At 34.4% G+C, this 12,910-nt stretch overlaps 7 non-coding genes and 3 pseudogenes across 7 annotated transcripts; all 10 read right to left on the bottom strand.

Annotated features, from left to right (window-relative positions):
- Positions 1-1,162: 1,162 nt before the first annotated feature.
- On the bottom strand, positions 1,163-1,281 carry LOC124917664. Its single transcript, XR_007097184.1, has one exon. It is a non-coding gene; the product is annotated as a 5S ribosomal RNA (ribosomal RNA).
- Positions 1,282-1,773: 492 nt separating this feature from the next.
- LOC124917676 lies at positions 1,774-1,891 on the bottom strand. Its single transcript, XR_007097191.1, has one exon. It is a non-coding gene; the product is annotated as a 5S ribosomal RNA (ribosomal RNA).
- Positions 1,892-2,384: 493 nt separating this feature from the next.
- On the bottom strand, positions 2,385-2,502 carry LOC124917654. The gene has a single exon (XR_007097175.1). It is a non-coding gene; the product is annotated as a 5S ribosomal RNA (ribosomal RNA).
- A 486-nt stretch (positions 2,503-2,988) lies between these two features.
- Positions 2,989-3,107, bottom strand: LOC124917672 (annotated as a pseudogene).
- Positions 3,108-3,441: 334 nt separating this feature from the next.
- Positions 3,442-3,559, bottom strand: LOC124917666. Its single transcript, XR_007097186.1, has one exon. It is a non-coding gene; the product is annotated as a 5S ribosomal RNA (ribosomal RNA).
- A 932-nt stretch (positions 3,560-4,491) lies between these two features.
- LOC124917662 lies at positions 4,492-4,609 on the bottom strand. The gene has a single exon (XR_007097182.1). It is a non-coding gene; the product is annotated as a 5S ribosomal RNA (ribosomal RNA).
- Positions 4,610-5,093: 484 nt separating this feature from the next.
- Positions 5,094-5,211, bottom strand: LOC124917665. The gene has a single exon (XR_007097185.1). It is a non-coding gene; the product is annotated as a 5S ribosomal RNA (ribosomal RNA).
- A 485-nt stretch (positions 5,212-5,696) lies between these two features.
- Positions 5,697-5,815, bottom strand: LOC124917669 (annotated as a pseudogene).
- Positions 5,816-6,301: 486 nt separating this feature from the next.
- Positions 6,302-6,419, bottom strand: LOC124917673 (annotated as a pseudogene).
- A 337-nt stretch (positions 6,420-6,756) lies between these two features.
- Positions 6,757-6,874, bottom strand: LOC124917668. Its single transcript, XR_007097188.1, has one exon. It is a non-coding gene; the product is annotated as a 5S ribosomal RNA (ribosomal RNA).
- Between the last annotated feature and the right edge of the window lie 6,036 nt (positions 6,875-12,910).

Here is a 12,910-nt window from a genome sequence, read left to right as displayed (position 1 = left end):
ATAGGTGAGATATGTCAACGGTCATATTTCACTTCCTTGAATCTGATTGGCTGAGCAGAGGTTCAGTGATTCAGACCTGGCGGTCAATTGTTCAGACCTGGCGGTCAATTTCACAGACTTGGCAGTCTGTTCTTCCGGTGTGTAAGACAAACCTGCTAGGTTTGTCTTTTACTCAATGTGGTAACTGTTGGTTAGACAGTTATCTGTACTTGGAAGATTTCCTTTCTGACTTATCCCGAAGTGGAAAGATCCTATAGGACGGTTTTCTGCAGCCTGCAGACTTTCCTCAGACTTGTATGAATATGGAAGTGTTCAGTCTATTCCTTTGGTATCGTTCTCAACAGATACCCAAAGTATCTTCTTATGCTGGTCGGTCATTTGACTTAACCGAATGGCTTCTGGTGTGATTGGTTTAACCGGACAACTTCCGGTTATTCCTTTGCCTTGTGGCTGATCGGCTGTCTGGTGTTTCCGGTTTTTAGCTCTGGCCGATCCTTTCCTTGTGCGGTCATGTTCCGAATGTTCCTGCATGGAAGGTTTATGTGTTAAGATCTGTGAACCGGTCTAATTTTATCTAACATCACCCATCCTAGTACTACTCTCGCCCAAGCACGCTTAACTACGAAGTTCTGATGGGATCCGGTGTTTTAAAGCTGGTATGAACGCACCCGTCATATGATGAACAATTTATTCATTTGATACATCATCAATTAATTAAAAAAATGATTTTTTCACAAAATTTCAAATGGACGAGTTTTAAACTATCAAAGGCGGTTTACGACCTCAGTTTCTTCAAATTGATCTGTTTTCACGCTTATATTTTATTTTTTTTTCGTAAAAACATCAAATATCAATTAAAACATTCGAAATTAACGTGTTTTTATATTAAATCGTACATTTTCACGCTTTCATTTTGTGTTTTTTCATAAAATATTAAAAATATTTAAAATGTATATGTTTTTCTGATATTATATATATTTTTTTATAAAAAAACACAAAAACAAAAATAAAAGTTCGAAATTAACGTGCTTTTATATTAAATCGTACGTTTTCACGCTTTTATTTTGTATTTTTTCGTAAAAACATTAAAAATGGAGTTCGACATTAACGTTTATTCAATTTAATCCTTAATTTGTTTGTTTTTTAAAAAAAAATTAAAAAAGGAGTGCGACACGAGAACTTCCTAGGTGGTCAACCATCCTAGTACTACTCTCGCCCAAGCACACATAACTGCGGAGTTCTGATGGGATCCGGTGCATTAGTGCTGGTATGATCGCACCCGTCATATGATGAACAATTTATTCATTTGATACATCATCAATTAATTAAAAACATTATTTTTTCACAAAATTTGAAATGGACGAGTTTTAAACTACCGAAGGCCGTTTACGACCTCAGTTTCCTCAAATGGATCAGTTTTCACGCTTATATTTTGTTTGTTTTCGTAAAAACATCAAATATCAATTAAAACATTCGAAATTAACGTGTTTTTATTTTAAATCGTACATTTTCACGATTTCATTTTGTGTTTTTTCGTAAAAATATTAAAAATATTTCAAATTTATATGTTTTTATGATATTATATATATATTTTTATAAAAAAAACACAAAAACAAAAATAAAAGTTCGAAAATAACGTGTTTTTATATTAAATCGTACGTTTTCACGCTTTTATTTTGTATTTTTTCGTAAAAACATTAAAAAAGGAGTTCGACATTAACTTTGATTCAATTTAATCCTTAATTTGGTTATTTTTTAAAAAAAATTAAAAAAGGAGAGCGACACGAGGACTTCCCGGGGGTCACCCATCCTAGTACTACTCTCGCCCAAGCACGCTTAACTGCGGAGTTCTGATGGGATCCGGTGCTTTAAAGCTGGTATGATCGCACCCGTCATATGATGAACAATTTATTCATTTGATACATCATCAATTAATTAAAAAAATGTTTTTTTCACGAAATTCGAAATGGACGAGTTTTAAACTGTCGAAGACCGCTTACGACCTCGGTTTCTTCAAATCGATCCGTTTTCACACTTTTATTTTGTGTCTTTTCGTAAAAAATCAAATATCAATTAAAACATTCGAAATTAACGTGTTTTTATATTAAATCGTACGTTTTCACGCTTTTATTTTGTGTTTTTTCGTAAAAATATTAAAAAAGGAGTTCAAATTTATATGTTTTTATGATATTTTGTATATTTTTTTTATAAAAAACACAAAAATAAAAATAAAAGTTCGAAATTAACGTGTTTTTATATTAAATCGTAAGTTTTCACGCTTTTATTTTGTGTTTTTTTCGTAAAAACATTAAAAAAGGAGTTCGAGATTAACGTTTATTCAATTTAATCCTTAATTTGGTTACTATTTAAAAAAAATTAAAAAAGGAGTGTGACACGAGGACTTCCCGGGGGTCACCCATCCTAGTACTACTCTCGCCCAAGCACGCTTAACTGTGGAGTTCTGATGGGATCCGGTGCATTAATGCTGGTATGATCGCACCCGTCATATGATGAACAATTTATTCATTTGATACATCATCAATTAATTAAAAAATGATTTTTTTCACGAAATTCGAAATGGACGAGTTTTAAACGGCCGAAGGCCGTTTACGACCTCGGTTTCTTCAAATCGATCCGTTTTTACGCTTTAATTTTGTTTTTTTCGTAAAAACATCAAATATCAATTAAAACATTCGAAATTAACGTGTTTTTATATTAAATCGTACGTTTTCACGCTTTTATTTTGTGTTTTTTCGTAAAAATATTAAAAGATTTCAAATTTTCTATGTTTTTATTATATTTTGTATGTTTTTTTAAAAAAACACAAAAATAATAATAGGAGTTCGATATTAACGTGTTTTTATATTAAATCGTACGTTTCACGCTTTTATTTTGTGGTTTTTCGTAAAAATATTAAAAAAGGAGTGTGACATTAACGTTTATTCAATTTAACCTTAATTTGGTTATTTTTTTAAAAATATTAAAAAGGGAGTGCGACACGAGGACTTCATAGAGGGTCACCCATCCTAGTTCTACTCTCGTCTAAGCACGCTTAACTGTTGAGTTCTGATGGGATCTGGTGCATTGGTGCTGATATGATCACACTCGTCTTATGATGAACAATTTATTCATTTGATACATCATCAATTAATTAAAAAAAAAATTAACGAAATTCGAAATGGACGAGTTTTAAACTACCGAAGGCCGTTAACGACCTCGGTTTCTTCAAATCAATCCGTTTTCACTCTTATATTTTATTTTTTTGGAAAAAACATCAAATTTCAATTAAAACATTCGAAATTAACGTGTTTTTATATTAAATCGTACGTTTTCACGCTTCTATTTTGTGTTTTTTCGTAAAAATATTAAAAAAGGAGTGCGACATTAACGTTTATTCAATTTAATCCTTAATTTGGTTATTTTTTTAAAAAGATTAAAAAAGGAGAGCGACACGAGGACTTCCCGAGGGTCATCCATCCTAGTACTACTCTCGCCCAAGCATGCTTAACTGCGAAGTTCTGATGGGATCCGGTGCTTTAAAGTTGGTATGATCGCACCCGTCATATGATGAACAATTTATTCATTTGATACATCATCAATTAATTAAAAAAATGATTTTTTCACGAAATTCGAAATGGACGAGTTTTAAACGGCCGAAAGCCGTTTACTACCTCGGTTTCTTCAAATCGATCCGTTTTTACGCTTTTATTTTGATTTTTTCGTAAAAAATCAAATATCAATTAAAACATTCGAAATTAACGTGTTTTTATATTAAATCGTACGTTTTCACGCTTTTATTTTGTGTTTTTTCGTAGAAACATTAAAAAAGGAGTTCGTCATTAACGTTTATTCAATTTAATCCTTAATTTGATTGTTTTAAAAAAATTAAAGAAGGAGTGCGACACGAGGACTTTCCAGGGGGTCAACCATCCTAGTTCTACTCTCGTCCAAGCACGCTTAACTGCGGAGTTCTGATGGGTAGTGCTGGTATGATCGCACCTGTCATATGATGAACAATTTATTTATTTGATACATCATCAATTAATTAAAAAAATGTTTTTTTCACAAAATTCGAAATGGACGAGTTTTAAATGGCCGAAGGCCGCTTACGACCTTAGTTTTTTCAAATCGATCCATTTTCACACATTTATTTTGTTTTTTTTCGTAAAAAATCAAATATCAATTAAAACATTCGAAATTAAAGTGTTTTTATATTAAATCGTACGTTTTCACGCTTTTATTTTGTGTTTTTCGTAAAAATATTAAAAAGATTTGAAATTTATATGTTTTTATGATATTTTGTATGTTTTTTTTTTTAAAAACACAAAAATTAAAATAAAAGTTCGAAATTAATGTGTTTTTATATTAAATCGTAAGTTTTCACGCTTTTATTTTGTGTTTTTTTCGTAAAAACATTAAAAAAGGAGTGCGACATTAACGTTTATTCAATTTAATCCTTAATTTGGTTATTTTTTAAAAAAAATTAAAAAAGGAGAGCGACACGAGGACTTCCCGGGGGTCACCCATCCTAGTACTACTCTCGCCCGAGCACGCTTAACTGCGAAGTTCTGATGTGATCCGGTGCATTAAAGCTGGTATGATCGCACCCGTCATATGATGAACAATTTATTCTTTTGATACATCATCAATTAATTAAAAAAAATGATTTTTTCAGGAAATTCGAAATGGACGAGTTTTAAACGACCTTTGGCCGTTTACGACCACGGTTTCTTCAAATCGATCCGTTTTTACGCTTTTATTTTGATTTTTTTGTAAAAATCTAATATCAATTAAAACATTTGAAATTAATGTGTTTTTAGATTAAATCGTACGTTTTCATGCTTTTATTTTATGTTTTTTCGTAAAAATATTAAAATGATTTCAAACTTATATGTTTTTATGATATTTTGTATGTTTTTTTTAAAACACAAAAATAATAATAATAATCGAAATTAACGTGTTTTTATATTAATTCGTACGTTTTCACGCTTTTATTTTGTGTTTTTTCGTGAAAACATTAAAAAAGGAGTTCGACATTAACGTTTATTTAATTTAATCCTTAATTTGGTTATTTTTTTAGAAAAATTAAAAAAGGAGAGCGACACGAGGACTTCCCGGGGGTCACCCATCCTAGTACTACTCTCGCCCAAGCACGCTTAACTGTGTAGTTCTGATGGGATCCGGTGCTTTAAAGCTGGTATGATCGCACCCGTCATATAATGAACAATTTATTCATTTGATACATCATCAATTAATTAAAAAATTATTTTTTCACGAAATTCGAAATGGACGAGTTTTAAACTACCGAAGGCCGTTTACGACCTCGGTTTCTTCAAATCGATACGTTCTTACGCTTTTATTTTGATTTTTTCGTAAAAAATCTAATATCAATTAAAACATTCGAAATTAACGTGTTTTTAGATTAAATCGTACGTTTTCACGCTTTTATTTTGTGTTTTTTAGTAAAAATATTTAAAAGATTTCAAATTTATATGTTTTTATGATACTTTGTAGGTTTTTTTAGAAAAAAACACAAAAATAAAAATAAAAGTTCGAAATCAACGTGTTTTTATATTAAATCGTACGTTTTCATGCTTTTATTTTGTGTTTTTTCGTAGAAACATTAAAAAAGGAGTTCGACATTAACGTTTATTCAATTTAATCCTTAATTTTATTGTTTTAAAAAAGTTAAAGAAGGAGCGCGACACGAGGACTTCCCAGGGGGTCAACCATCCTAGTTCTACTCTCGTCCAAGCACGCTTAACTGCGGAGTTCTGATGGGATTCGCTACGTTAGTGCTGGTATGATCGCACCTGTCATATGATGAACAATTTATTTATTTGATACATCATCAATTAATTAAAAAAAAATTCACAAAATTCGAAATAGACGAGTTTTAAACGGCCGAAGACCGCTTACGACCTCAGTTTCTTCAAATCGATCCGTTTTCACGCTTAGATTTTGTTTTTTTCCGTAAAAAATCAAATATCAATTAAAACATTCGAAATTAACGTGTTTTTATATTAAATTGTACGTTTTCACGCTTTTATTTTGTGTTTTTTCATAAAAATATTAAAAAGATTTCAAATTTATATGATTTTATGATATTTTGTATGTTTTTTTTATAAAAAAACACAAAAATAAAAATAAAAGTTCGAAATTAACATATTTTTATATTAAATCTTTAGTTTTCACGCTTTTATATTGGGTTTTTTCGTAAAAACAATAAAAAAGGAGTGCGATATTAACGTTTATTCAATTTAATCCTTAATTTGGTTATTTTTTAAAAAAAAATAAAAAAGGAGAGCGACGCGAGGACTTCCCGGGGGTCACCCATCCTAGTACTACTCTCGCCTAAGCACCTTAAACTACGGAGTTCTGATAGGATCCGGTATATTAGTATTGGTATGACTACACCCGTCATATGATGAACAATTTATTCATTTGATACATCATCAATTAATTAAAAAAAATGATTTTTTCACGAAATTCGAAATGGTCGAGTTTTAAATTACCGAAGGCCGTTAACGAACTCGTTTTCTTCAAATCGATTCGTTTTCACGTTTATATTTTGTTTTTTTCGTAAAAACATCAAATTTCAATTAAAACATTCGAAATTAACATATTTTTATATTAAATCGTACGTTTTCACGCTTCTAATTTGTGTTTTTTCGTAAAAACATTAAAAAAGGAGTGTGACATTAACGTTTATTCAATTTAATCCTTATTTTGATTGTTTTTAAAAAAAATAGAAAAGGAGTGTGACACGAGGACTTCCCAGGGATCAACCATCCTAGTATTACTCTCGTCCAAGCACGCTTAACTGTGGAGTTCTGATGGGATCCGATGCATTAGTGCTGGTATGATCGCACTCGTCGTATGATAGGATCAGCTTTATCGATATAGACGGGGGTCTGGCTAAGGATGAAGGCTTATGAAAAACGGTTTGAAAGAAATATTGTTAGGGATTTAATTCGCTTTCTATTCTACGCAAACACTTGTAAACACTTGAAACAGATTCAAGGCGGAATTGTTACTTGGGTTTGAAGCACAAGATGAAATATGAAAAGATGAAAGAAAAGAAAGAACACAGCAGTTTGTTTTATGGATGTTCGGAGAACCTCTCCTACGTCACCCCTTCTTCCAACCACCGGAAGGATTCACTATAATATGATTCGAATCAAATACAGTTTACACACACTAAGATCACTATTGAACAGAACACTTTCTGTTCAATTACAAGATGAAGAATATCACTCAACTAAAGGTGTTTTGATTCTAGCTCTCTCTTGATTCACACACAGTACAATCAGAAATCATCTTCACAGTGTGAATATTCAAAGGCTTGAATTCTCTCAAGATCGGCATGTTCGTAAGGTTAGCAGTTGTGCTTGTTCAGGCTGATTGTTCGTTGTCATTTAGATTTGTTAAATACAGAGTAGGAGCTAACGGTCGAATCTTTTAGAATGATACGTGGAACTCTTCCATTGGAAAGCCACCATTGTACACAGCAGGTTCTGAGCACAAGGATCGTGGTCGTACAACACTAGTAGTGCGCCGAATATTCTATCAGGGATGTACCTGCAAAACAAGTAATGTGAGGAAAATTCTCTTACGTGGCATTCCTTGGTTGGTTATATATAGTTGTTGTACTAATCTTCACTAGAAAGTGGAGCAGTAGTAGGGTACATCTATAGCACGTGGGTAGGTGAAATGCTAGCTTCAAGCAAACTACTTAAGCTGAGCATTAGACGTATTTCAGTTAGACGGATTGTGAAAATCAGTCTATTGAAATTAAACACACTGAGTTAGACTGCACGTCTAATTCGGTTCTACCTCAGACTTGTCTAAAGGAGTTAGACTCACGTCTAACTTTCACTAATTAGACTACACGTCTAATTATCCAATAACCATTAGACTGCACGTCTAACTCCAATGAGTTAGACTGCACGTCTAATTCTGGTTCTACCTCAAACTTGTCTGAAGGAGTTAGACGTACGTCTAACTTTCACTAATTAGACTACACATCTAATTATCCAATAACCATTAGACTGCACGTCTAACTCCACTGAGTTAGACTTCACGTCTAATTCCGGTTCTACCTCAGACTTGTCTGAAGGAGTTAGACTCACGTCTAACTTTCACTTTCTATTAGACTGCACGTCTAACTCCACTGAGTTAGACTGCACGTCTAATTCTGCACATATTAGACAATCCGTCTAATTGCAAATATATTAGACTACACGTCTAACTCTGATGAGTTAGACTGTACGTCTAATTCCGAATATCTATTAGACCATCCGTCTAATTACAAGTCTATTAGACTACACGTCTAACTCCGCTGAGTTAGACTATACGTCTAATTTCGAACACATTAGACTTACGTCTAATTCCGTGTATATTAAACTTACGTCTAATTATATACATTCATTAGAATACACGTCTAACTCCGATGAGTTAGACTGTACGTCTAATTTTATGCATTCATTAGATTACACGTCTAACTCCGATGAGTTAGACTGTACGTCTAATTCTATGCATTCATTAGACTACACGTCTAACTCCGATGAGTTAGACTGTACGTCTAATTCTATGCATTTTATTCTAAAATCGGTCTAATGACCCTCATTAGAGCCAAGTCTTATGAAATATTGTTTCAATACACCTGCATCAAAAAACTCATAAGTCATTTCATCATCAAAATCTCAGTGGTTAAATTATTTCAACACTTAGTCAAAATAATTTGACCCAACAATTTCCTCATTTTTGATGAAGAAATTGGAAACCTGCATACATATACCAAAATATGCATTCATCATATAAATAAACTAAACTTTCACATGCAAATTCAACATATAAAAATATCATGTAAATGATCAACCAAGTATGAGTGTTTTCAGAGGAAACACACAAAGACTTGTTCCCAAAAGTAACCAAAATAAGTTATTATCAAAACATTAATAATATTCTTCTTAAATGAAGATAATCTCTATTATAATATTCTTCTTCTTCCTAGTCTTAACTCTAGAAAGGATAGACTTCAACCTAAGAGATCTCTAAGACTACGGTTAGAGGGGAGTTGGAGTCTTCTCTTTTCCTTTTCTTGGACTTGAGCGTCTCCACCCTTTGAATGTAATCAACAACCTTTTGATAGTTCAGGATTTTAGAAGGAAGAGGAAAACTCTTACCAGGTTCATTCAGAAGGAAGCATAGAAGAGCGCTAAGAGGACCATCAAAGCCAAAAATAGTCTTCCGAGCAACAACCATTCTGACGAAATTTCCGAAGAGGAAGCTTGTCCAGTTGACAGGAACACCCTTAGTGATGGCCACCATTATCTGAAAGACCTTCGTACAATACTTGTAAGAAGACTCTTTAGAAAGAAGGGATTTCGATACAATATCTCTTAAAAGAGCATATTCAACCTTCAGGAGGTTTTTCTTTCCATGAAAGTCTACTTGAGAAGAATCGGAAAAGACTTTTATCATCGTAATCATTAGATCATGAGGAGTGGTTGAGAAATCATCAATACCTACTTTTGGAAGTTGGAAAAACGTACCAAAAGATTCTTCAGTGATGCTGATCATCTGGCCCATCACGTCCCCAGCGATAATCTTATCTTGATAGAAACCAGCGGTTGCGAAAAATTCATTGACTAACTGTTCGTGATAGAGTTCATGAGGAGAGAGGAACTTTCTCAACCCGGAAGCTTTAAAAGATTCAAACATCCTATACATTCCCCGAGATTGTAGAGTGAATACGGATTTGAAATCCACCTGAATCGATTTTGGAAGGAAAGACGACATTTTGATTTAATGAACAAGGGTTTGGTCGATTTGAGTTCTAAAGAGAGAGAGATTGATTTCGAAAATCTTCTATCTTTTAGAGTGAATAACCCTATAAATATCAAGGTTTAATCATGTAGAAAATAACTAATGATTACTCCTACCGTCAAGAACTTCAAAAGTCTGTTCCCAATAAACGCAGCATTTAATGTTAGCATGAAACCAAACGTTTAATACTAAGTGTACAAGCAAAAGTTGTCAGAAATATTAGTCATTCCTTACATATTGAGAGACACATGTCTTCAATTCTTTTGAGGAATGACTGATTTAATTTTCAGCAGGAAATTAAACTTGAGCAGAAACCAGCAAAGGACAGCTATCCAACTAGCCAGAAGATGAAGAGTCTAATTACACTAAGAGTTAGACGTTTATTTTCCCTTTTCACATTTTCAACTTCCTTTCGAAAATCAGTCTATTAGACATATACGTCTAATTATGCAACAACAACGCGTGAGACACACGTGTCTGGATAGACGTGAGCATCCTCTTGCTCATGACGTAAAAACGTTTAACGTCTATTAGACATATTCGTCTATTAGACGTATCCGTCTAACCATGTAGGTTAGAATAACCAAGACGATAATTTCAGATGAAGATGAAACTGCTAAGGTAGACGTTCGTCTAAGTAGCTGTGTTTCTCAAACCCTGAATCCCTAGAACAAATTAAGACCTCTGTCTTTCACATCTGTTCAGTTGCGTTTTGAACAATATGTTCCCCCTTAATTCATGCACGTAATCACATCAATCAAGATCAACAAGACCTAACATGTTTCTAAAGTGAGAAAAATTAGCTTCTGGTAGGGGTTTCGTGAAGATGTCTGCAGTTTGTTGATCAGTAGGAACATGTTCAAGACGAATCTGCTTCTGATTGACGTGTTCTCGGATGAAGTGATGCCTAATTTCAATATGCTTTGTCCGAGAATGCAGAACTAGTTTGTAGGTAATTGCGATAGCACTTGTGTTGTCGCAGAAAATTGGAGATTCATCAGTCTCAATCCCTGTTATTCAACCCGATCAAGTAGCCGCAGGTGCTACAGAAATTGCCCAACCAGAACAAGGTGTCGTTCTTACCCTTGTTGCTGGAGAAACTACTGAAAAGGAGTCATCTATTTCTATCAGAGATTCTCCCTCACCAAATCCCGTTTCTAAGGATTCCTTAGTAGCTGGGAAGGTCACTCGTGTAGAGCTCCCTACTGAGTTGTGCAAGAAACCCCAATTTGCGTACGAGTTGATGCGGTCCGCAAGGCAGTCTTGTGGAATTGTTTTCAGTGAACCTAGACTTGCTCCAAAACCCGTCGAGGTTGTTGGAAAAGGTAAGAAGATTGCAACTGTTGATAATGAAGAGGTATCGGAGGCAACAAGCATTGTTGACCTCTTGTTAGATCAAGTTAAAGCCATTGCGGCTGAAAAGATGGAAATTTTTGAATCATGGACCCTGGAAAGATTGCCTGCCAAGTACAATGAAGCCCTATCAAATTCTGAAATAATCCGAGAATGGAAGAAACGTGTAGCCAATGAGAAGAAAGCTCTCAAGTGGGCTAAAACTTCAGATGTGACTGAAGCTCTGAAGAGAAAGGATCTTGTTGAAGCATGTCTAAGTGGAAGAGCTTTATTCCCAATTCTTGAGGCCAGAAAGGCTAACTTTAACCCCGTTGAGAAATGCTTTGAAGTGGAAGTGAAAGTGTTGAAGAGATTAGACGTGATCATGGACAATTTCATCTCGGTTGTTACCCGATACGTTCATGGCGCTAATTACTCTAAAGCAAAACCCTTTGATGATGATGAACTGATGGATATCTCTAATGGTAATGATGATGTAGATGATCTAGATGCTTCTCTATTGATTGAATTTGGAAATCTTTCTGCTGAAGAAAGACGTATTTTGGATCAGCCTGTTCAAGAGAATCCTCATTTAGAATAAGAAGAAGTGATTGTTCAAGAGCCTAAACAAGCTCTTCTAACGCAAGAAGAAGAAGTTGCTGAAGAAGTTGTTGTTGAGGAGTTTGTTCAAGCTCTTGATGATGAAAATGTTGTGATATCCCCTGTTGTGAGAATAGAGGAAGCCCGAGAGAAGGAGGTTGATGTTACTCATTTAGAGATTATCATATCTAAGGGGGAACCCTCCAAAGACAAAGATGCTAAAGAAGAGAGTTCCTCATCTGAGGAGGAACAAGATCAATATGCTAGTTATGTCAGGCCTCTTCCTTTCCCGAGATCATTGCTGGAAGTTTTCATGAGAATGTCAATAACCCTCTTCACTACAAGGGAGATCTTTATGAAAGATTTCAGAGAGCTTAAAGGGAATTGTTAGAAGAAGAGAAGAATGAAGCTGGTAAGGTACTTGAGAAGGATCAATCGGAGCAATCTATGCAGATTCATACTCATTTTGAACCTATTTAGAGTATGGCAGCAGACTCTCAAGAAGACTCATCTAATGAAGAATCGTCTGCTGAGGGTATCAAGCTTCTAAAGTCCATGACTTCTGTGCTATCCTCTCTTCAGAAGAACGTGGTCTCTATGGGATCAAATATGATAAAGGCTTTGAACACCCAGACAGAAGAAAGAAAGGATTTTGCTGAAGTTATCAAGGTTCTTAATGAGTTGGATAATACTCTGAAGAAGAACACGTATGAGACTCACATCTCAAATTTAAACTTCTCCAATTTCGAAAAGAAGCTCTACAGTCGTCAATCTGAAATGATGGACCTTGAAAGGCACATCAATGATGATTGTCATAGAGAGACTATGGATGAACTCAGCTTGATGAAAAAACCAGATGGTGGAAATCCAAGGATGTTTAAGAAGAACAGATGGTGAACGACTGGAATTTGCTGACTCTATTACAATAAAGTTTCAAGCAAAAGAGAACGCGAAGGCCGATGCTGAAAGAGATCAACCTCGAATCACCCAAGGTGAGTCAAGTAGAAGAAGTGACGGTGTGTCAACCGGTACTAGATCTAGACGAGCGCCAAGCAACGATGAAAATCCTAGGCCAACTAAAAGAGGCGGAGGTCGAAGCGGTGGTGATCGTGAAGGCCGAAGTAGTGGTGGTGGTCATGGTAGAAAA

The sequence above is a fragment of the Impatiens glandulifera genome, unplaced genomic scaffold (genome assembly GCF_907164915.1).
Source record: "Impatiens glandulifera unplaced genomic scaffold, dImpGla2.1, whole genome shotgun sequence".
Taxonomy (NCBI): Eukaryota; Viridiplantae; Streptophyta; class Magnoliopsida; order Ericales; family Balsaminaceae; genus Impatiens; species Impatiens glandulifera.
Note: the sequence above shows the minus strand (reverse complement) of the source record. Positions and strands in the feature narration are given on the sequence as shown.